This window comes from Lissotriton vulgaris, chromosome 1_1 (assembly GCF_964263255.1).
Source record: "Lissotriton vulgaris chromosome 1_1, aLisVul1.2, whole genome shotgun sequence".
In the NCBI taxonomy this organism is placed as follows: Eukaryota; Metazoa; Chordata; class Amphibia; order Caudata; family Salamandridae; genus Lissotriton; species Lissotriton vulgaris.
Window position 1 is genome coordinate 1,953,103,076 of NC_141685.1, and position 25,065 is coordinate 1,953,128,140.

At 45.5% G+C, this 25,065-nt stretch overlaps 1 long non-coding RNA gene across 1 annotated transcript in view; it reads right to left on the bottom strand.

Annotated features, from left to right (window-relative positions):
- Positions 1 to 5,675: 5,675 nt before the first annotated feature.
- Positions 5,676 to 25,065, bottom strand: part of LOC147751425 (uncharacterized) — a 95,872-nt gene continuing 76,482 nt past the window's right edge. Inside the window, exon 3 of the long non-coding RNA XR_015295591.1 lies at positions 5,676 to 6,253. This is a non-coding gene — a long non-coding RNA (uncharacterized LOC147751425). The remainder of the gene's footprint in view (positions 6,254 to 25,065) is intronic.

A 25,065-nucleotide genomic window follows, 5' to 3' on the forward strand; every position in this document is an offset into this window, starting at 1 on the left:
CACTCATTAATGTCCATTTGCAACTTTTTTGCAATCTCCTGGAGTTCTTTTATGTAGAATCGTGTTGCTTGGGCAAGAGGCAGAAAGCCTCTACTATTATAATCAGCTGTGTAGAAAAGCTAGATTACTATTGTCCTGTCCCATTAAACAGTAAGATAGATTGAAGGTTCAGGAAGCTCAAAAGGTATACAAAGTTAGTATCAGAGAGGCAAAGAGAGATTGGGAAACTAAAAAGTGGGAATCCTTGCTAGTATCTGTTTCAAAGAGGTGACTCTTGTTCATTTTGGAATGCAGTTGCCACTGGTAGTTCAGAGGGTCGCCCCCAATTGAAAATCATAGCCCAATAGATGTTTGGATTGCTCACTTTTCCAGTTGGTATTCTCCTTATGAACCCAGTGTATCCCCTAACATTGATTCTATCATACATGATAGTAGTGCTACTATAGAGACTAGCACTGAGGCAATTCCTTATGGTATTCTGAGTGACCCTCCTAATCATTGGTTATTAGTACCAAGGATGTTTTATTTGGCAATCAATAGGATTGTTCCTCACAAGGTCCCGGGATTGGACAAGGTCCCAGGGGATCTCTTTTTGGGAGGGCCTGAGGTGTAGGGACCATACTTTTCCCTTGTTTTTTGTGCTATAATGAGGGGAGCTCCTACCACTCCTATATGGACTGGGGCTGAGATTATTCTTATTTTTAAGAAGGGGGCTTGGGATCTTCTGGCAAATTACAGGCCCGTACGTTTCATTGATTGTATCCAGCTACACAGAGTCTCTCTCCCCTGCAGGCAGGGTTTAGTGAGCGGAAAAGTCAGTCATAGTCAAAGTATATTTATTTCACTTAATAAAAACCATAACATATTATACAGCATGACCAGTAAAATGTTAAAAATTGCAGATTCACAAGATATTGATAAAAGACTTCTTTCTAAAATTAAAAAAAGCACACTTCTCAAACAAAATGTGTAGATACGCCCACATGGGGGATGTTATGCATACAGAGACATGTACTATGGATAAACTGTTCCTGGGATGTCAATATGAGTGTGGATTATTTTCATTCTTACAGTTCCCCTGACGAAGGGTCCTCAGCCCGAAATGCACTGTGAATCAAGGTAATCATGTTACAAGCACAGCTGAAACAATACAATTGTACAATGTGATGTAACATTGTTCTAGGCTCAAAAGAGCTACATTAAGCATGAAAATATGTTTTAATTGTAATGCTGAAACAGTTGAAAATTAAGATTAAATATATCTAAATAAATCATTTAAAATAATGTATCCAGTGTACTGAACATTTTTGAACTAATTAAGTTAGGAAGGAACCCTAGGGGTCCACAGTGGTGCGCATTGTGTTGAGGGCACAGGCTTTGAGAACCTTTCTTGAATAATTTGTATATGGACACGAACAGGCTCCATCACAAGGCAGCACGCAAGTGATCACGTTGATTATAGTTTTTAAGCACAGAGAAATTATGAGTGCAGGCTAGAACCTATTTTTTGGATTACATATAAATACAGATACCAGCGTGAGCACAAACTTGTCCTTATTTCTTTAAATTGAGAAGTGTAGATTGGTGTAGTAATATCCCCACCAAAATTATAACAGAATTCTTATAGAACTACAGTAGCATTAAATGCAAACTAAAATCTTTTAACACAGGTTTGCTTTGTCTAGTGCTCCTCAACAAATCACAGTGTGGCAGATAAGTAAGAGTTTCAGCCATGTTTAAAGGGACGCATAGCCCATCCTTTTCTGCTTTATTTCCAAGATATAGTGCTGCCATGTCCGTTTAAAATCACCTCCAGTTAGCAGAATTGTCGATTTTTGTAAAGTGGCGTTCTTTTCCTACCTTTTTCCTGGTTAACGCCTTAACCGCGGCGGTTTTTCCGCCGCGGTTCGGGCGTTCTATTAGGTGGGCAGGGCTCCGTCGGCCAACAGCACAAGGGAGCACGCAAGGGGTTAAAGTGCAGACATGTTCGTGCGAAATCACGGAAAGTCAGCAAAATTATCGATTTGTTAAAAGTGGCGCAGTGTCCCTCCTTTGTTCAGCCTTTTTATAAATTATAATGCAGACATGTGCGTGCAGAGTCTCTTAAAGTGCATGAAGATTTTGGGTTAAGACTCTTTTGATGAAAGTGCAAAGATGTTTGTGCAAAACCGCCTAATGTTACCTTTGACCATTGTCGGTTCTAAACAATATTGTTAAAAATAGCATACATCTAAAAATGCAAACATCAAGTTAAATGGTTGACAAACTACCTGGTGATCATCAGACCTTTTGCTGACCGTAACTGATCCGCTTTGAGAAATAATTTTATAAAGGCTGCTGGTATTTGTGGGGTTTCACCTTTCATACAAAAAAGTAAGGCATGCCTACATGTTCTAATGCCATGCAGATTGAAGATTACTTTCAGTATTACTTTCAGTATTATCTTATGTTCAGTTAGTAGAATGGGACAGATGGATAAAATATGAGACAGGATTTCTTCCTGTAAATGGCATAGTCTACACTTGGTAGCCTCTGGTTTCGGTTGACATTTTGGGATGCATTCCAATGTTTGACATAAGCCAAATCGCAGATGAAGTAGCTTATTTTTATAGGAAGATCTAAATAATGTTGCTAAATATGTCTGTGGAGGAGGTTGCTTGTAAAAATCAATGATTGCCCTGCATGACTTCTTTTGCTAAACTCATCTTTGTCTTTATGCCATGACAAGAGAGCGAACAAGTTCTATAGACCAAATCCTTTGGTTCCAACTTCTTTATTGGAAATATGTCTTGTTGAGGCAGGGATGGTTATATGTGGTGTTCGTTGATCTGAGATCAGCTTTTGATTTTATTTCGCGCATTAATTTGTAGCAGTTTTTTGATGATATGAGGATGTTGCACTACTTAACGAATATAATTAAGCAAATGCACAAAGGTAACCTCGCCCATGTAAGATGTGGTCAGATGGGAGCATTAACCAAGCCCTTCCCTGTCAAGAGGGGGAGTGTCCTTGTGCCAACCCTTTTCTCGCTTTTCATTAATGATTTAGCAACTTTTGTAAATCATAGTGGATCTGATGCTCCGACTCTTGGAAACATCAGGACTCCAGCCCTGATGTTTGCAGATGACACACTCCTCATCTGAAAATCGCTCATGGGACTCCAAAGTATCTTGGATAGGTTTGACAACTTTTGTAGCCTTAGAAGATTGGATATTAATGTGGCCAAAACCAAATTCATGTTTCTCAACCCCTGTAAAACTTCTCTCCCCAACCCCACCCTTTGAGGGTCTCCATTGGACCGTGTCTGTACTTTTGAGTACTTGGGGGTTACCCTTACTGAACATTTTAATTGGCAACCCCATATAATAAGGAGTAGGCTCAGGTTAGAGCAAACATCAGAGGGCAAGTTGCACAAGGGCTCATCTTTTCGCCCCATTTCTACTACTCTTCAAATCTTTAATCTTCAGGCACTCGCCTCAGCTCTTTATGGAGTAGAGCTTTGGGGGCATAGGGATGTGTTTATCCTAGGTCTGGTGGAAAAATCGTTTTATTCGAGAGTTAATTGTCCTTCCTATCAGCATCCCATTGCTTCCATTAAAATTAGATATGGGGAAAAAAAAATATAGCGGATGTGATTGATCTAAGGCCTTTATTATACTGGAAGAGACTCTGGTCTACCCCCGAGTTGGCAGATTACCAGGCAGGGTTGTTGGAGATATTACGTAGCGCAGACGCAGATGATATCCTGTGGATAAAATATGTAAGAATTACCTTTTTTTATTATTGGTTTAGGTCAGCTGTGGAATGCTCCTTTAAAGGCCAGTATAATTTCCCAGGTTCAAGGTAAGAACGCATACTGGCTAAACAAGATGAGTTTACAGCATAGCCATACCAATGTTGGGTCCTTGTCCTCGGCTTTCCTCCAACAGAGAGATAGCTAAAAGTGGGAGAATTTTTACGACGAAATTGAGCCGGCAAATGCAAGGAAACTATAGGTGCAGTTTAGATATGGGTCCCTCCCTCTTTCCTCTTTTACAAATAGATGGGGGAGCAAAGAAAGGACCCAATCTCAGTTATGTCCTTCCTGCTTTGTAAGTAAATGAAACATTAGAGCATGCACTAGTTTTTTGTCCAGTGTACCAAGATGCTAGGAGATTATACATTCGCCCATTATGTCGCAATCTTGGAATCAGAATGTACAGGGATGCTCTGAAATGTGAAAAAGCGACATTTCCAGTGTGTAGTCTTTGTGGTTTCACGATTCTTATTGACCATGTGGAGAGTTAAGCAAAATAATTTTAAAAAGAATATATCACTTAGCATTGCCCAAGGCAGAAATAATTAGAACAATGGTGGAGATTGTCTTATGAAATATTTTATACTATTTTATATCTTTTAAATTATTTTAATGATGTATTTATGTCTTAATGAATTTATATATTTTTATCTTGATATTCATTCTTAATTACTGCAATTTGCCGGAGATTTGTTAATTGTATGACCTTTGATGGCATTTTATGCCGAATAAAGTTTGTTGTCTGTCTGAACCAGTGGTTTGATATAATGTTTATATTATACGTGTTAGGTTATGTGAAAAATTCAAATTAAAATATGGACCTAGGTTTCCAGCTCATGTAACAAAGAAAAACCATAGTTGTTCTTACTTCAACAATAGGTTAGAGTCCAAAAATGTAGAACGTGGCATCCAAAATGGACTCCAAAAGACAGAACATGTTAGAAACCCCAGCCCCCGTGCCAATTTCATGTCTCCCACTTAGAGCCAGAATCAAGTCATTGAGGCCACGCTCTTCATCTCCGGCAGGATGGTAAAACATTCGGCTGCATACCGCGACCAATCTCACTCCTGCCTTCAATGTTCCCCCCCGAAATAGGCTGGCAGGGAAAACATACTTTCTCTAGACATGCACCAAAACTCCAGAACAGATTCTCTTCTTACCTTTTGGAAGAAAATAAAAACATTACTCTTTCTATAGACAGAATAGTCTCTACTTAAATGTCGTCATGCCAAAGTTTCTATTATCTGTTTGGTTGTCTTCTTTTCTATATCACTCCTAAAAAGATATAGGAATGTAGTCCTTTAACGGTGCAACTGAAAGAAAACAAACAGTGAATGGGCAGTGGCCCTCTTGGACCTACTCTACGTCTGGACTTATAACCGTCCACAGGCATGAGTCTAAGACTCAAAATGTTTCAAAAAGCAGTGCCCATCTGTCCCAGAATCTCCGGATAGCATCCCTATAAGTTGTACATCAAGTACTAGTTAAAAGGGGACTATTCAGGGTGATATTGGTAAACACATCGGTACCATTTACATATTTAGGTAGAAGACTTGAATTTGTCAGAAATTTTCAACATAATTTTTGTATCACTTTGGTTAGTGTATATGATATCCTAGGAGACCTTTGCAAATCTGAATGGCTTTAATGGCAGGCTGACATGGAAGGCATGCTAGTCAAATCTAACCTTTGAAATTTCAAGTTCACTTCTAACAGTTTAGTTTTCCTATAGGTGATTCTAGGGTGACTGTTATCAAATATGAAATGAATTGGCCTATGAAACAAAGAAAGGATCTTGCCAGATGGTCTGATGTTGTCTCCATGCCCTTTCGTTTTGTGTGTGCTTGTTTTGTTTTGTCAAGGTTTTTAAAATTTGTATTTTTGTGGAAGCTGGTAGGCTCTAGTCAATCTCAAAAAAATATTGGATAAAAGCAAAAATATTGTTTTGATCTTAAAAACCATACTTGACTATTGAAGTCCCAGGCTTTGAAGAACCTACTTTGTGTGTGTAGATGTGCCCTTTATGAAAAGGCAGAATGGCATCCGTCACTGTGAAGTTAGACGATGGCTGAAGTGGACTGGCGCCTTGCCCCACCTTGTAATGTATAGTGGGTAGACGACAAAATGTAAATAGCACCTTAGCAGACCAAAGGATGACATAGGTTGTCTGAAAGCCTGTATACATTGGTATATTATAATTATAATGTTAGTAAAATCAAAAGGTCTTGGCTTACCTAAGCATAGATGTGACGACAGCACAAAGTGACAGACCATGAACCCCGTGTCATTACTGCACCATGCCCACCTAACACTACTATTACATTTCATTTTTATGATTTGAGCTACCAACATTGATAAAAAATACTCAATAAAAAAAATCATTAAGTGCCTTGAACAACTTTGGCCTTCTTTCCAAAATTTCTGAATAGGGTTACAGCCAGGGAGAACTCGAAAATCTGGAAAGACAAAAGGAGGTTTGCTTTAGGATGAAATACCTTTATATAATAATATAATATACAAACTGGAGAAAAATTAAAATATTATTATGTGCATCAATGTTGTCCTTGTCCTCATGTGGTGCGACATGACCACTTTGAGCTTCATTCACAAAAAGCCAAAATCTGTAGACAATGTCTTTAAAAATCAGTTAATTAAAAGGAAACATGCAACTATTAAAGTTTTAAAGGCCCAATGTTTCGGTCTTCATAATGTAATGTAGTGTAGAATGTAAAAGGTGAGGCTTTAGTTCCACCATTAGCGGTCAATACCACCCTCTCATTGTCCATTTCGTTTGTTAAAGGCATCTTTCAACACTTAGATGTGCAGAGCATTCAGTGGTGTAGTAATGAGTGTTGCGAATGGATGTGTTTGTGTGTGTACACGCGTGTGAATGCATGGATATGAATGTGTATGGGTATAGGTAAGTGTGCTTGTGTGTCACGTCAATCCCCCTCCCTCCTAAACTTACGCACATCCACTAATCCATGGATGGTTGAAAGTCATGGGAAGAAATAATCTCTAAGGTTCTTATTAGTTCAGGATTCGAATCCTGAACGATATTGCCTGAAACACAGTTTTTAGCTCGAGCCTAGCGGCAGAGGGCATCCACTTCTCTCTCTGTGAGACTGATGTAGTAGTATGTGAGAGAGAAGCTTCGCCCACCCCCTCCCATTTTTTTAATTGGCTTGTGTCATTGTCTTTTGTAAATGCTGCCTTCTGATTCATTAATAGGCTTGTTAGTCCCTCCTTAGTACGGCCTTGTCTTCATTGGTACACTCCCATGGTGACTAGCCCTTTTACTTTGGTTGTTACACAGGACCTGTTACTTAGTCTGTAGACACTATTCACTTTATTGAGTTTCTCCTACTGCAGGCCGGACATGCGCTGCTTCAGCTGAAACCGCTTGTGTTTTTGTAAGCAGTACGGACACCTGCTTCCAATCACTTTAAACTTGCATTATCTCATGTCTGTTTCAAATCCTCCTCCTCCACAAGTAAAATGGATTTAGAAATGATTAGCGAAAGTAATGTGAATTCCAGGTAGCACATAATCCTGTGCTGATGGGTGGAAGCTGGCAATAGCACATCTGTGTTACATGTCATCTGTACAAAAGCCACCTGATGGGTTTTCAAAAGCCTGTTTTATTAACAAAACCCCCAGTACTACCACCACCAAAACCACCACCAATACCACCACCATTAATACCACCACATTCACCAATACTGCCACTACCACGAATACCACCACCAATACCACCCCCACTGTCAATAACAACACCAATGTCACCACCACCACTGCCAATACCACCACCAAAACACCACCACTGCCAATACCAACCCCACCAATAGCACCACTACCACCACCACCACCAATACCAACACCATAAATACCACCACCACCAAAACCAAAACCACCACCACTGCCAATACAAACACCACCAATACCACCAACAGCACCAATACCACTTCCACCACCACCAATACCACTGCCTCCACCAATACCACTACCACTACCACCACCACTACCACCACCACCAATACCACCACCAACACCAACACCACCAATATCACCACCACCACCAATACCACCAACACCACCACCAATACCACGACCACCACCAATACCAGCACCACCAATACCACCGCCAATACCACCACCACCAATACCACCACCACCAATAAGACCAATACCACCACCTCCACTTTAAGTCTGTAAGCACTATTTAGTTTATTGAGTTTCTCTTACTGCAGGCTGGACATGCGCCGCTTCAGCTGAAACCGATTGTGTTTTTTAAGCAGCACAGCCGCCCCTGTATCAGGGGCATCTACTTTCAATCACTTTAACCCAGCATTATCTTGTGTCTGTTTCAATCCCTCCAAGTAAATTGGATTCAGAAATGATTAGTGAAAGTCATGTGAATTCAAGGTAGCACATAATCCTGTGCTAATGGGCTGAAGCTGACAACAGCACATCAGTGTTACATGTCATCTGTACTAAAGCCACCTGACGGGTTGTTTTCAAAAGCCTGTTTTATTACCCAACACCGCTACCACCATCAATACCACCACCACTGCCAATACCACCACCAATACCACAGCCAATACCACCAACACCACCAATACCACTACCACCACCAATATCACCACCACCACCAATACCACCACCACCAACAATACCACCACCACTATCAATACCACCACCACCAATACCACCGCCAATAACAATACCACCACCAACAACACCACCACCATCACCAATACCAGCACCACCAATACCAGCACCAATACCACCACTACCAATACCAACACCACCAATACCACCACCAACACCACCACCACCATCAATACCACCACCAACAATGACACCACCACAACCAATACCCCACCACCAATACTGATACCACCACCAATACCAGTACCACCACCACCAATACCAGTGCCACCACCACCAATACCAGTGCCACCACCACCAATACCAGGACCACCATCACCAATACCAATATCACCACCACCAATACCAATTCCACCACCACCAATACCGCCACCAGCAATACCACCACCTCCAACAATACCATCACCACCAATACCACCACCACCACCAATAGCGCCGCCACTAACAATACCACCACCAATACCAATAACCCCACCACCACCAATACCACCACCACCACCAATACCAACACCACTAATACCACCACCAATACCATCACCATCAATACCAACACCACCAACATCACCACCACCATTACCACCACCACAACCAATACCCCACCACCAATAACGATACCCCCACCAATACCACCAACATCAATACCAGTACCACCACCAATACCAGTAGCACCACCACCAATACCAGTATCAACACCACCAATACAGGACCACCATCATCAATACCAAAATCACCACCACAAATTCCAATTCCACCACCACCAATACCGCCACCACCAATACCACCACCTCCACCAATACCACCAACACCACCACCACCACCAATACTATGCCTGGGTGCTTACCGGAGGTTGCTGCGTTGCTCCTTGCCCTCTGACCTCGGGACCGAGTGCTGCCGCTGCCTCCCGCTGCCTCTCGCTGCACCCGCTCCGCGAGTGCCGCTTCGCGGCTTCAACGAGGGAGCGCTGCCTGTGAGGCACTAGCCAGTGGGAGGACCAGGAAAACACCAACGGCGCTGCAGCAGGGACTCGGAAGTCCAGGAGTCCCTGCTTCCTCAGGTGCGCGCGGACGCGCCCACCAACAGACACGCCCCTCGCCTGGCCAGAGTGAAAAGGCGCGTGTTTCGTTCACTGTTTGGGACACACCTGGGTGCTTACCGGAGGTTGCTGCGTTGCTCCTTGCCCTCTGACCTCGGGACCAAGTACTGCCGCTGCCTCTCGCCGCACCCGCTCCGCGGGTGCCGCTTCGCGGCTTCAACGAGGGAGCGCTGCCTGTGAGGCACTAGCCAGTGGGAGGACCAGGAAAACACCAACGGCGCTGCAGCAGGGACTCGGAAGTCCAGGAGTCCCTGCTTCCTCAGGTGCGCGCGGACGCGCCCACCAACAGACACGCCCCTCGCCTGGCCAGAGTGAAAAGGCGCGTGTTTCGTTCACTGTTTGGGACACACCTGGGTGCTTACCGGAGGTTGCTGCGTTGCTCCTTGCCCTCTGACCTCGGGACCAAGTGCTGCCGCTGCCTCTCGCCGCACCCGCTCCACGGGTGCCGCTTCGCGGCTTCAACGAGGGAGCGCTGCCTGTGAGGCACTAGCCAGTGGGAGGACCAGGAAAACACCAACGGCGCTGCAGCAGGGACTCGGAAGTCCAGGAGTCCCTGCTTCCTCAGGTGCGCGCGGACGCGCCCACCAACAGACACGCCCCTCGCCTGGCCAGAGTGAAAAGGGGCGTGTTTCGTTCACTGTTTGGGACACACCTGGGTGCTTACCGGAGGTTGCTGCGTTGCTCCTTGCCCTCTGACCTGGGGACCGAGTGCTGCCGCTGCCTCTCGCCGCACCCGCTCCGCGGGTGCCGCTTCGCGGCTTCAACGAGGGAGCGCTGCATGTGAGGCACTAGCCAGTGGGAGGACCAGGAAAACACCAACGGCGCTGCAGCAGGGACTCGGAAGTCCAGGAGTCCCTGCTTCCTCAGGTGCGCGCGGACGCACCCACCAACAGACACGCCCCCCGCCTGCAACGCTCCTACTTCACGTTCTGCACGACGCTCAGCGGGACGTGAGCGGGACGCCGAGCGAAGCCCGAGCAAAGGGCGGGCAGTCTGTGGCAGTCAGGGGCTGTCAGAGGCTGGGCTGGGCCACGTCTCTTACACCCAGCGCCGAGCACAAGTGGGCCGTGTGTGACTCCCTAGGGTTAACCCCTAACCATGTCAACCCGTTCTGGCAAATTGCTCAGGAGTGAGGGCGAAAGGGGAGTTGCTGGTGGGAGCCCAGTGATCGGAACTATGGACCGTTTTATAACCAGAGTGGCGGCAGTTATAGAAAAGGAGATTGCCATGTCCGAACGCCGCCTATCCGAGGTCTATCTCCCTTCCAGACGCTCATCTTTGGGGGCCGTTGCACAGGCCATGACACCGGCTTGTGAGCGGGACCAATCTGCCCCCCTTGTTGGTGTCCCGGGCTGCTCTATAGACCCCCCCCAGTTGCTAGAAATAGGGCAAAACATAGACAGGTTGGAACATCTGGCCGCGCTTCTTCCTAGTGGCAATGAGGAAGAGGGTGGCCCAAGCACATCACCTTTACCTGCACCACGTACGCCCCTAAATAAAGCTACAACTCAGCCACCATTGTCAATATCGCCCACCCTCATCACAATAAACCTAGATGGGGTGCCTTCTGTAACTGACGCAAGTAGGCAGAATAAAAGGGCTAAAAGCAAAAAGGCAGGTGACCATAATAAGGGCAGGCTGGTGAGACAGGCCGCGCTCTACAAACGAACAAGAAAGTCTTTTGCCCAAGGCGGGATAGACGCAAAGGGCCTGCTCCCAGAGGATAAGGCTGAGGAGGAGGGGGATGCTGTGGTCTCACACATGGGTTTAAATAACTGCCCACCCACTAGTAATAGTACTGATAATGTCCCCAAACTTATCGATCCCATGACTATTGATACCATTTTGGAGAGGGTAAATAGTCTCTTGATGCCCTTGCTGACTCAGGTTAAGGGCCTGGGGGCTAGAATAGATAAACTAGAGCAGTCAACCCTCGATGGGTTTTACTCACTTAAAACTACATTTAAACAGCTAAAAAGAGTGAGCGACAATCAGGACATGGGACCAAAGGGGAGTGTGGCCCCAGTAGCTTCCTTACCACCACAGATAGATTCTAATCCTCTAAACAGGACAAATAAGGCTGAAACTAGCAGAGTACAGGCCCCCCCAGCTCCTAAAATTCCTTCCCCACCTAAAGTAGGGCCCCTACCTAAGGGAACGTCAACACCCACAGAGGTTGCCAAAACTACACCTAAGCCATTTCCACAAGTGCAGCCCCTGGCAAGCAGAGGTAAAGCTAAAGCTAGCCAAACACCTGGTATACATGATAAAGTCAAGGGAACTGCGACAGGAATGGTCGCCAAAACTGCTCCTCAATCTATAACCCCAGCTGTTACCACAGTGGCCTCTCGAAATTTCACTCGGCGGATCCCCCCTGTAAACCTCCCACCAGATTGCCAACCTTTTGTCGCCGTATTAGTAAATGTTCCCCCTCTGAAGGAAGGCCAGTTGGAGAACCACCAATCTCTTAAGAATAAGTGCATCCACTGGCTAAAGCCAAATAAGCCAATTCTGACTGGTGTGGATTGGCTTATTCTAAGTGTTCGCAGAGTAGGGTGGGTAGGGCAAGGGAAAAAAACACAGGAGGGCGACTGTATAATAATAAACATCCAAGATCCCAGAGTAGTGAGTTCCATCTGTAGCCCTATAAAAAGCATGGATTCAGTAGGGGTTAAAGTAGTGGACTTAACCTTTTTCTACCCAAGGCAAATTTCTATGTCGCCATGGGAGGGCCCTAGTACTCTTGGTTTTTGTCAAGACTGGGACACACGCTGGGTTGGGGGCCTTGGGCGTAATGGGCTGAACCCCCCGTGGGTGCCAGGGAGTTGTTGACTGGAGGAGGGCGACACGAGGGAAATTACAGTTGCAGATACGCTAACTGTTAATAGAATAGGCCCAATGGTAGCATCACCACCCCGAACAGCCTCACCCTCAACTGCAAGCGTCAGTGGGTTGGTAGCCTCTCTCCCCATTCCTAGATTGTTATTTGCATGTTCCTCCTGTGAGGTCTGCGGACAGTAGTGTTCTTGCGACCAGCGACACATCAGCTGTGACGGACCGAGTCTTTAAGGTTTTCAGCTGGAATGTCGCAGGGATCGCAAGAAAGTTGGCCCTCCCAGACTGGAATGCCTTGGTTGACGAGCACTCCTTATGCATCTTCCAAGAGACCTGGAGTTTGGAGTCGGTACATAGGGTGGGATTCTCCTCCTACTCTGTGCCTGCGCTAACCTCGGAAACAGGGAGAGGACGCCCCTCGGGTGGCCTGCTCATATGGGTAGCAGCCTCCCTAGACTGCAGAATAGAGGAGCTACAGACAGGCTGTCCGGATATTCAAAATATTATTCTAAGAGACCCAAGGGGACGAATAATATTAAATGTCTATAATGTGTACGCCAGAGGGACTAAGGGCGGGAGGAAGTCCTCTGTATTATCTCTCCTAGAGACCCTTTTGAATACAACTCCACACAAGTCATGTATCCTGGTCGCGGGTGACATGAATTGTACGTTCGAGCCCTTGGGCTCGGACGTTGCCCTAGACCAGGACGAGGAGGATACTAGGATAGGGATCCCTGTTTTAGAGATTCCACCCATTAGAAGATGGTCAGAGGTGGCGTTACAGCTATACTCCCTGAGCCTTGAACTAAACCTAAGGGCAGTGAATGGAAGGACAACTTCAGATAGGGGGGGGCCCATACATATAATAGACCAGGACATACCTCTAGAATAGACTATATCTTACTAGATGTATGTCTCTGGAGCCAAGTGAGGGATATGGTTGTGGTCCCCACGATTGAAAGTGACCACAACCTACTTTCCTTAACCATGGCCCAGTGGTGGTGTCTTCCTAAAAAGGGTTCTATTAACCCCGTAGTAGCTCCCCCCGATGAGTCTGTAGTCTCTCTCTGTGGAAGGCGCCTAAAATGGGCTAAATTGGTACTCTCAGAGGAAAGGGTTGGAGAAATCTCAACCCTCTTAAATCAAGCAGTGTCAAATCTGGGGTCTATCCCGGAAGGGGTGGGTAGGGCGAGTGGGGTCTTTGTCTCTCTAGTAGAGGCTCTGACAAACGTGTTTACCATCCCTTCTAGTAAGTCAGGAAATAAAAGAGGTAGAAAGCAAGGTAATGGTTGGTACACACAAACATGTAGGGTGCACAAAACAAGTCTGGTAGAGGCAGTGAAGCACAAATCCCATAGCGATATACTGGAAGCAAGGAAGGCCTACAATAGATCCCTTAAAATTGCTAGGATGGAGTGGGAAGAGAAATTTTGGGAGGACCTACTCCTTGCTAGCAAAAGTAAAGATTCAAGGGGCTTTTGGAACCTTGTAGGCTCCCGGAACAGGCCCGAGGAAACTATGAGACCATGTAATATTCCCCCACAAAGCTGGGTAAAACACTTTGGGGCTTTATACCTCCCGGCGGATGGGGAACTAAATGCCAGGGTGACCTCCCCACTGGTATCCGAACCCCATACCTATAATCTCTTTACACCTTTAGAGATCGAAAAGGTAATTGGGTGGGTAGCCCCCCGCAAGGCAGCAGGTCCAGATGGTCTACCGGGGGATCTCATGCGGGCACATCCAGTGGCGTGGGGAAGGGTTATTGCAGCTCTCCTTAATGACATTATGATGGGAGGGCCAGTGCCCGATTCTTGGAAGGGGGCGGTGGTGGTCCCGATTTATAAAAAAGGATGCAGAGAAATCCCGGGGAACTACCGCCCCATAAGCCTGATAGACTCCACCCAAAAGATAGCAGGAAAAGCTATACTTGGTAGGATTCTCCATTGGGTGGAGGAAAATAAAATATTATCAGACTTCCAGGCAGGCTTTCGGGCTGGAATGGGTACGATAGAGCAGGTGTTTAGGTTGGCACTTCTTGGGTGGAAGGTGGTGGAGCTAGGCAAGGGCAGTCTATATCTGGCTTTTATAGACCTGAGGACTGCCTTTGACCTAGTTCCCCGGGAGGAGTTATGGAGGGTGCTTATTGGGCTGGGATTGCCTCCTTACATCTTGTCCCTCCTTATTAGCCTTCATGCCCACACCTTTGCTCAGGTCCGCTGGGGAAGAAATGGAGAGCTAACAGAGAAAATACCAGTGTCGAGGGGTGTGAGACAAGGATGCGTTCTGGCCCCCACCCTCTTCTCATTATATGTGAATGGGGTGGTGGAATATCTCCAGCAAGAACCAGCCGACGCCCCCTGTCTCGGAGGAGTGCGGATCCCCACCCTGCTTTTTGCGGACGACACGCTCTTGATCTCTAAGACTCCGCAAGGCCTCCAGAAACTGCTAACCCGTTTCCAGAACTTCTGTGTTGCAAAGGGCCTAGTAATCAATGTGGATAAAACAAAGTTTTTAATCCTAAATCCTCCAAGGAAACTGGGCCGCCCTCCTATTCTCAATTCTGTTGCCTTGGAGAAAGTATCCGAATTTGACTACCTCGGAATTCGGATCACGGATAGCATGAACTGGTCACCTCACATTTCTAAGATGGTCCTGAACCATAAGAGAGTAGGAGGTGCCCTCCTGAGGGAATTCCGGGCATCACCGAGGAGGTCGCTTGCCCCAGTAATTGACATCTACAAGGCTAAGGTAGTAACATCAGCCTTGTATGGGGCTGAACTGTGGGGGCATTGCTGTCTGGTCTCCTTGGCAACAGCAGAGAGCAAGCTCCTGAAATCCTTAATCGCCATCCCTCCGAGCACTCCAACAGTACCTGTGTTGCTGGACACAGGATGTAAGAACATCAAAGACCAAGCCCGGCTTCGCCCACTCCTCTTATGGACACGTATCTGGAGGGGTGAAGAGTTAAAATCATATGCTGAAGGGTTGGCGGAGATAATGAGCTTGGGCGGTTGGGCAAAAATTAGGTGGTTGAGAGATACCAAAAAACTTTTGGAGGAAATTGGACTAGGGGACTGTTGGTTATCAAGATCGGCTCCACCAAAAGAGGTTCTGAAGAGACTATACTGGAATTGGGTTGCGGAACAGCTAGTTACAAACTCTGAACATTGTAAATCTACAGCTGCCTTTTTAACAGTAAAAGATGCAGTAGTCTACGAGCCTTTTCTGGACCTAATTACTCTTCCAGTTGATCGAGCACTGTATTTTAAATTTAGAGTGGGCTCCCTTCCAGTTGGGGCTCTGGTGTCAAAGTGGAAATCAGGTGCTCACACGTCCCCTTTTTGTGCATGTTGTCCAACTAGGATAGAGTCCATTACGCATATCCTATTCGAATGTCCGGACTATGCAAAGCCCAGGAGTTTTTGGCTTAAACCCCTCTGCCGCAATATGGGCACACGTAGTTATCTAGTAGCCCTGCGCATCCTAATGACGGACACTTCCCCTCCTATTGTTTGTGGTATAGCCACATTTTTAAAACAGTTTTGGTTGATCCGAGGCAAGAGATTGTCAATAGCTGTTTAATTCACTTTTAGCTAATTTATTCTGGCATTACATGTCCTTTTATCTTTTTAAATGTGCATTTAATATTGCTTTTTAAATAATGTTTTTTCTAGTTTTGTAAATGGCTGTATTTTGTGTACGCTTACAAGATATCTTGCATATCGAATAAAAGCTTTAACCAACCAACCAACCATCATCAATACCAAAATCACCACCACCAATTCCAATTCCACCACCACCAATACCACCACCTCCACCAATACCACCAATACCACCACCACCACCAATACTACGCCGCCACCAATACCAGTACCACCAATACCACCACCACCAATTCCACCAATACCAATTCAACCACCACCAACACCACCACCACCAATACCAATACCATACCACCACCAATACCATCACCACCAATACCACCACCACCACTATCAATACCACCACCTCGGCACCTCTCACTCACTGCTAATAGCGCGGGCACTGTACAAGGTGGGAGCTGCAGCCGAGACCATCCTTCCCTCCCTCCATTCTTATCATAAAGCACAGCCAGCCCTGAAATAGGAGGTGAAGTCGGGGCCTTACAGCTGGAGTGTTTTTTATTAGGCCAAAGATATCAATGACGTTATGCAATGCCACACTGCACACTCAAATCTCGAAGAGGGCAGGAACAAGCTCCCCCTCCCTCTCTTCCTCCTGAGCTGCAACAGTGTAATCACAAAGCGAAAGGCATTGGAGTGCTTTGTTAGTGTGTATAGCATGGATCATATGTAACTCTCACTTCACACTTTGTGTCTGTGTAACTTACAACACTCATGCATCTTCTTCACTGCACTATTTATCTCTACTTTGAAGACGTCGCAGGCCGGTCTCTTCCTCTGATATTTACAATCTAACAAGCGGTCGGGATGGCCCTTGCTATGGGTCTTGCATTTGTGAGAGTTTAAGCTATTCGTATTTTGAATGACAATGCCTTTCATTTATGTTTTAAAACCCAAAACATTACTAAAAGGCATTGTCATTTACAATTCCAATAGCTCAAACTTGCATGAATGCGAAACGTATTGCATTACAAATGCATGGCATTGTTTTATTTCTTTTATAGACTGGAGCAAGCATAACTTTGATAACTAAATTTATTATTGAATATTACCTTAAACATATGGCCCATATCCACCTATTGCTGGGGATTACTTTGTTAAGCATTGTATGACATTGAAAAGCACGATACCTTGTGTGGTGCTCCATGCAAGAGTGGAGGCAGCACCAGGGATGAAGCCACAAACTGGTCACTTTATTTTAAAAAGTTCTTTATTTTTCTTCATATAAACACTCGACAGCAGCCAACGCGTTTGGTTCCTGTGAAAGGAACTTCCTCAGGGCAAAAAAATGTATGAATAAATTCGTAGAGTGGACCCAGAATACTGGCCTTGGACGTAATAGTCCCAATCCTTTTATTTCTTATTCCTTCTTATTATTCAAGAACCAATGCCATGATATATCTTTTCTCGAACCTGTACACAGGCGTAGTTAGACGAAAAAGGTTTATCTGCTTAGGTCGCACCGCGGTACCGTCGGGAAGAAACAAGTTCATGGAAATATTGGAGAAGTGAAGCTAAAATTCAGCAGTCCCACAGTAGTTAGTACAACTTCTACCCGGGGCTAAGGGTCAATTGCGATGGTTTAGATGCGGTATTGTTTCTCATAGCAAGATGATTGAGCTACAGCAGACCACACCACATAAGATTCTGTACTGTGGATCCTTATGTCAATAACCACGGACAATCATGATAAATCTCAGAGACATGGAATCAAATTGACGTGCAGAGTCACGGCGGCATGGTCCAAAGGCCGCAATCCAGACCCTATGCAAAAAGGCAGAAAGAGCCTAGTGTAAAAACTATAGCATTGATGAAAGAGCAAAGTACACTTGGGCACTTAAGAAATATAATATCAGCCCCTGGGCAATTCTACTAAGAGGGAGTTCTATGAGGGCAGGATTGAAAATGGAGAAAACAAATCTAGACACATTTTTAAAATTGTAAAAAATATCTCAGATCTGGTTGTCTGCCATAGAAGTGAGGATCCTTCAGCCAAGTGGTGAGAATAACTGGCCTCCCTGTTATTTCGCGCAGCGGTGACGCGCAGCGGGAGCGCCATAGACGCGCCGAAGAGGCACCAAAGAGAAGCCAGTCTGCGCCAGTCTGCGTCCAGACGCTCTCAGACTGTGCTGGCGCTATGGCAGGAAACCACCTGACCTACAGTGCCTACCTCCTCCATGCCCTGCGCCCTACCTCCAATTTGCGATGTTCACATTCGATGGTACCCACAAATAAAGTGGCTCGATGCAAAACTTGCAATTGGGACATGCACCCCCCAGAGCCAGGTATATCCCCCTCCGTGCATAAATGGAGGATTTTTCTTCTCAACTGCCGGTCTTTGCCGAAGCACTATACTGAGTTGGCTATGCTTATAGAAGAGTATAGTCCTGAGGCCCTCTTCCTAACGGAGACATGGCTCCAGCTTGAGACTGATCCTGCATCAGTATGGGCCTCCCCTCCAGGTTATACCATCAAGCGACTGGATCGCCAGACAGGGAAAGGCGGAGGGTTGGCTATCATTTATAGAGACAACTATGGATGCCGCATCACCCCCTCCACAACATCAGGTTGCAAGAGCTTACACTTCACTCTCGAACTCTCCTCCACCACCACCTTTTCTGGGGTTTTAGCTTACCGACCACCTGGGACTCTTGGTGATTTCATCTCCGATATCACAGACATGGCCACCAGTCTAGTGCTTACTTCGGCAAATTTCACCGTGTTGGGCGATCTAAATTTACATTTAGATGATCCATCCGACTCAGCAGCCAACAGTCTTCGCTCAAACCTCTTGGCTATTGACCTACGGCAGAAAGGGTTCCACTCGACGCATGTCAAGGGACATCTTCTTGATCATATTTTTAGTAACCTAGATAACCTTACGTTTGAGACTCCCATACCCTTACCCTGGACCGATCATTTCTTAATACCCTTTGTCTGGTCCCTAAACACTCGCCCCGTCTTACAGAACCATAATAAACAATGGGGAAGGAAATGGGCTTCGCTTCCGTCTCCTGAGTGGATACGGGCTCTTAATGAACATCCTCCTATAATGGTGACCAATCCTAATATGGCCACTGCTAATTTTGACAACTGGATTACCTGCACTCTTGACCAGGTCCTCCCAAAGAAACCCCTTGACCTGATAAAAAGATCTAAAGTTGCTCCCTGGTACTCCCCTGCTCTTAGGCTCATGAAGCAATCCTGTCGTAAACTGGAGAGAGCCTGGAGAAGTAATCGTTCACCTTCAAACAAAGCCGATTACAGAGCCGCAATAAAACTCTATAAACTCGAAATGAAATCTGCACAAGCCTTATTCTACGACTCTAAAATTAATTTGGCTGTTAATTCTCCCAAAGAAATTTTCAAAATAGCTAAGTCTTTAATTTCTCCAGCCCCTGAGCGGCTGTCATCAGCGGGCGCCCAATCCTGCTGTGATAATTTGGCCACTTACTTCTTTCAGAAGATTCAGACCATCTATTCCTCATTCATCTGTGGTAATGATGTTGGGGCATCTACCATCTCCACTGAGACCGTCCCCACGGCCCGGTGCACGCTGGATAAATTTCCTTTTTTAGACTCTTCTACACTTGATAAAATCATCCCTAAAGTCACCTCGGGATCCCCTAATGATCCAGCACCTCCGCGGATTCTCACCAAGGCCTTGGATGCCATCCGCCCGGTCATATTGGATGTTCTTAATGCTTCTATCATCACTAACTCTGTCCCTGGCCCTTGGAAGTGTGCGATGGTCAAGGCCCTACTAAAAAAACCCTCTCTGGATCAGAACAATTTGGCCAACTTTCGCCCAATCTCCTTACTCCCCTGGATGAGTAAACTGCTTGAGAGGCATGTTAACACCATTCTGGTAGACTACCTGGAATCAGCGGGTCTGCTATGTGCCTCTCAGACAGGGTTCCGCTCCCAGCACGGGACCAAAACTGCCCTTATTGCATTGACGGAGGAAACCCGAGCCGTGCTGGACCGGGGAGGAAAGGCAGCCATCATTCTACACGATCTCAGTTCGACACAGTCAACCATGCCACCTTATTACATCGTCTAATGGGTTTGGGTGTGTCTGGCGCGGCACTGGAATGGCTGTCCTCCTTCCTGGACGAGCGTTTCTTCCAGGAGTTTGAGGATGAGGTAGTCTCCCCTAAACATCCTCTTAGCTGCGGGGTGCCGCAGGGCTCCTCCCTGAGCCCCACGCTTTTTAACGTTTACATGCAACCTCTAGCAGGGATAGTCCAACCCTTTGGTGTGCGTATTGTCACCTACGCAGATGATATCCAACTGGTGGTCTCTCTTGACCACACGGAAGGATCATCCAACACCATAGGTCCCTGTCTGGAGGCTGTCGCTAAGTGGATGCAACTCTCCTGCCTCAAACTTAATGGAGAGAAGACGGAGATTATGCTGCTGGGCAACTCTCCTCCGACCCCTTTGGCTTCGATTTGGCCCACCTGCCTTGGTGTCCCTCCCCCCCCTAAACCTCAGATAAAGAGCCTGGGCATTTGGCTCGACAAAGCGCTCGACTTCTCGGTCCAAGCCACTAAAACAGCTGCTACATGTATAGGGCTTATGAAGATGCTCCGCAAAGTGCTCCCTTTGCTTCTGCTCCAGGCGAGGAGAATCATGGTCCAGGCCCTGATCCTCTCTCGCCTGGATTATGGAAACGCGCTATATCTAGGAGCTCCGGTAGCAGTGACTCATAGGCTCCAGGTCATACAAAATTGTGCCGCTCGCTTACTGTACAACATCCCTCACTGGCAGTCAGCCAAGCATGCGTTAAAAGATCTTCATTGGCTTCCAGTCTCTGCCAGAGTTCAGTTCAAGGCCATGTGCATTGCGCACAAATCCTTCCATCGAACTGGCCCTGCCATCCTGTTCCCCTTAGTTGTGCCCTATGTCCCCCCCAGAGCCCTTCGCTCCGGATCATTGCATCTAGCGACCACAACAAAAATCAGCAAAGCAAGGTGGGGCGGTCGTTCTTTTTCTCACACGGCTGCTAGGCCCTGGAACTCTCTTCCCCTCGCCCTGAGAGGTAACCCAAACAGGATGGCGTTCAGGAAAGCGCTAAAAACACATTTGTACACAAAAATCTGCTAACTTCCCTGGTAGCCCGCCTTAGCAATCAATGTAAGCGCTGCGAGGCCTTCGGGTAGTCTGGCGCTATATAAATATAATTTTTCATTTCATTTCATTTCAATCTTTTATAATACAATCCAGGTTACCCACAACAGCTTAAACATAGGAGGGATTTTGGAAGTAGGCTCTCATTGTCAGTTATGAGCCTAAATAATGTGTCCTGCTCTCTATCTTTCTTCAATTTTATCTCTTTGGTATGCACCAGAGCTGCCATTTTAAGCCTGTCAGGCTCCCCCTAGGATCCATGCCCCCCTATTGGGATGGATGCCATTAACCCAGTGATAAATAGTCTGCTTATTAAGTTGCCACAGTTCCTTCCTGCTGGGCACATGCCAAAATCGTATCTTTCCTTAAGAAACCCAATGGGAGCCATATGTCCTAGCAGTTACAGGCGCATTTCCTCACTGGCAGCGCTGTCCAAACTATTGGAAAAGTTTGTTAATTGGCAGTTGTCTCATTAAATTGAATAAAATGAGCTATTACACTCCAGCTTGTCCGGTTTCAGGCCAAAATTCAGCACATAGACTGCTCTCTTGTAAGTCTCTGAACTGATCAGAAACACTCTGGATACTAGAGAAAAGGCAGCCCAGGTATTTTAGACCTATCAGCAGCTTTTGACAGAGTTCCCAATTACAGGCTGCTCACTCACCTACATGATATAGGCATTAGAGGAACTGCAAGGAAGTGAATAAAATCGTTTCTGGAAGATTAGAGACATGAAGTCTGTTTTCCACCCTTTTCATCTGGCACTCTGAGAGTCTCAGTAGGAGTGCCTCATGACTCGGCCCTCAGCCCTACAATGTTCAACATCTATATGACACAGCATTGGTCGAGTCTTTTGGTGCTAAGATAATCTCCTACACTGATGGCACACAGCTGATCTTTTTTTTTTAAGAATGGCGAATATCCCATGATGTCATTTATCCCTGTGTGATAAATCACAACCTGTTTGCAGTGTCCCTCAACTTTCTGCCCTATTCTGACCACAAGATGCTGTTTTTCTGACTCTAACTATACCCTGGGCACTGCTAACCAGACTCAGGGCCTCTGCTCTGATTAAAAAGTACATGTGATTAGTTCTAATTACAATTGGTATTGAAATACACTGTAAGTTCCTAGTAGGCACTAGTGCTAGTTGGATTTTGAGAGAATGGTGCTTTCTGGTACAAGAGTATGTCACACTTTGGAGGAAGTGGCCATTCACCTGGGTGGAACCCTGCATCCCCAAAAACACCGGATAAATATGGAAGAGTTGCATAGTTCCTCAGATCTGCTGCCTGAAGAAATGCACCAAGTGGACTGCACTCACCAGGACTGCACCTGCTGCACACTGTGGAATTCAGTACCAGAAGGACTTTGACTGATTTTGAAAGTCTAAAGAGTTGACTTCCTGCAAACTACAGGTTAACAGAGCCCACCTGCATCATCTCCCCAAAAAAGTCCCCATCCTGGAGTGCGTCCAGTGGACTTTTAAGGATTTGGGCTGGTGCATTGTGAGAATTCTAGCCGAGACATCCCAAGGACCATCTAGGACATTCCAGACCCTTGTATTTGAGGTTTGGACACTTTGAACCCTCAAGGGGAACTTTAGGAAGAAGTTCCAGAATTTTCTAGAATTTTGAGGCAACTTTTGAAAAAATATCCATAAGGTGACCGACCTGCTGTCGAGAGTCAAGCCAACCACTTTCAACCGCGACCTAGCCTGGATTTCAGGTTCATCCCGCTGAGAGCTCCAAAGCTCAAGACTTCCAAGATTTGACCGGGGCCTGGCAGAAAGTCAAGCCAATGAACCTGCACCGAATCTGGTCTGATGAAGTGCGTTGCCCATCGTCTAAGGAAAAAGCTCCAGAAAAAGGACTAGGTGTTAAGGTAAAATTTCAACTGAGGTTTCCCGCTTTGTGCATCTGACCAAGGCTCCATAGCGGTCAGCCTCAAAATTTGACTTCCTCCCAGTCAAGCTCAACCAGATGTCTCAAAGTGGTGCTATATGTTTTTAAGCACTAGATAGTGTTTATTCTTTAAAAATTCATATCTCAGGTTCCTCACGTTGGATGTGTGTTTGTTTTTTTGGTGTCTATGTGTTCGTAAAAATATAATCTAATTTTATAAATAGGAGTTGGATTTTAATTGTGTGTTGTGACTTACTTATTAATGTATTGGTGTTTTGAAATGTGTTGCACACCTGTCTCCTAAGTTATTCCTGCCTTCTCGTTGCCAGCTACCATGGGTTGAGCAAGGGAATCATTTATTGAAACCTTGACTGACCCTTTTATTGTGTTTGTGGCCTTTTAACTAGTGGTAAGTCACTGCCTATCACTACTAATAATCCACTTTCCAACACCATGTCTGTCCGCAGCATTCCATTGGATGAATTACAACAACTTAAGTGCAACACTGAAAAGACAGAGGTCCTTCATTTCGGACGTAATTTTAACCTAAACCTGTGAGTCCATTGGTGAGAGCGGTTCTCTCTTCCCAACTTGCACATCGAAGCTGAAAAACACTTTGGAGTCAAGGTTGATATGCACCTGACCTGCCATTAAAAAAAAATCGCTTTTATTAAGTTTGTGCACTTTTATATGTTGTTACATGCATATATGGTGTCTCACTGATTACAGATACAGAGAAGAACATGTCAACAGTTCAACAGAACATCCGTGGAATACTGGCGCTGAAATTGTCTACTTAGTCTCTGGGACTGTTGTCCAAGATCAGACCTCCTCCAATAGGACCAAGGCACAGAACATAAAACAAATGTTGTATATTTCCAAAAGACATGTAAACCAGAAACTGCATGCCAGCAGATTGATTTGTTACCACAAAATGCAACGCATACCAAGAGGGCTGCGCATAGCTCTGAAGTCATATCTGTGTAAAAACTCCAAGGCTTTTCGAGACAAATGGTATGCGATTTTAAATAAATGTTCGCTAGACCTTATATTACTGATCATTGAGGAACTTTCAGGAATTCTAGTTGAATTGGACAAGGAAATGAATGAGCTATCAGAAGAACTATCGAACATGATGAACGCAGAAGAACTAGCTTCAGTCCTGAAGGACATTAATGAACAGATCGAAAGACATACCAGAGACATTAATGAGAGGAAGATTAGAAAGTTCAAACGCGATACGTTGGACTACAAACTAGGGGAGGTGTACACATGGGCAGATGTGTATGTTCAAAGGAGGAGAAATCGCCCCTACTCACCTTATACAGATACTTCCTACTCAGGAAGTGATATGTCCAATAAACCATCAATGAGTAAGAGCCAAATGCCAAGAAAAGCGCCTACCGTTACTCAAGAGGGAATAACTTCAGATGCAAGACCCACGACGTCAACAGACACAATCACCACAGATGTGCCTTTTTTAGAGCAAAGCCCCGCCACATTAGACAACCCAGGAGGGGAAAAGGATCCTCCAAGCACAAGAAGCGTGACCATGAAAACCAAAGAAAAAGAGAAGAAGAAAACAACAGTCAAGAACACCTAGTAATTAACATCTCCAACTACAGAGTCACAGATCAAGAACTTGCAGGTTTACAGAAAGGCACTTCTTTTGTTCCCACTACTCAAACGAACTCTTTAGAATTGGAAGTGAGTTTTTTCAATTTAATGCGTAAACTAAAGTTACGTCACTTTTTTCATAACATGATGCCCAAACCATTAAATCAAGAACCTGATCAACTCAAAGGCCTCCGACCAAGAAGTACATTTATGGCTCCCATGAGCCATAAGACTCTAGATTTATTTGAGACAATGGTTAAAAAAGATCTGAACAAAATCAAATGTGATAAGAAAGTGAGGAGAAATTTGACCAACAAAGACCTAAGCCTGTTGAGGAACTTGGCAAATAA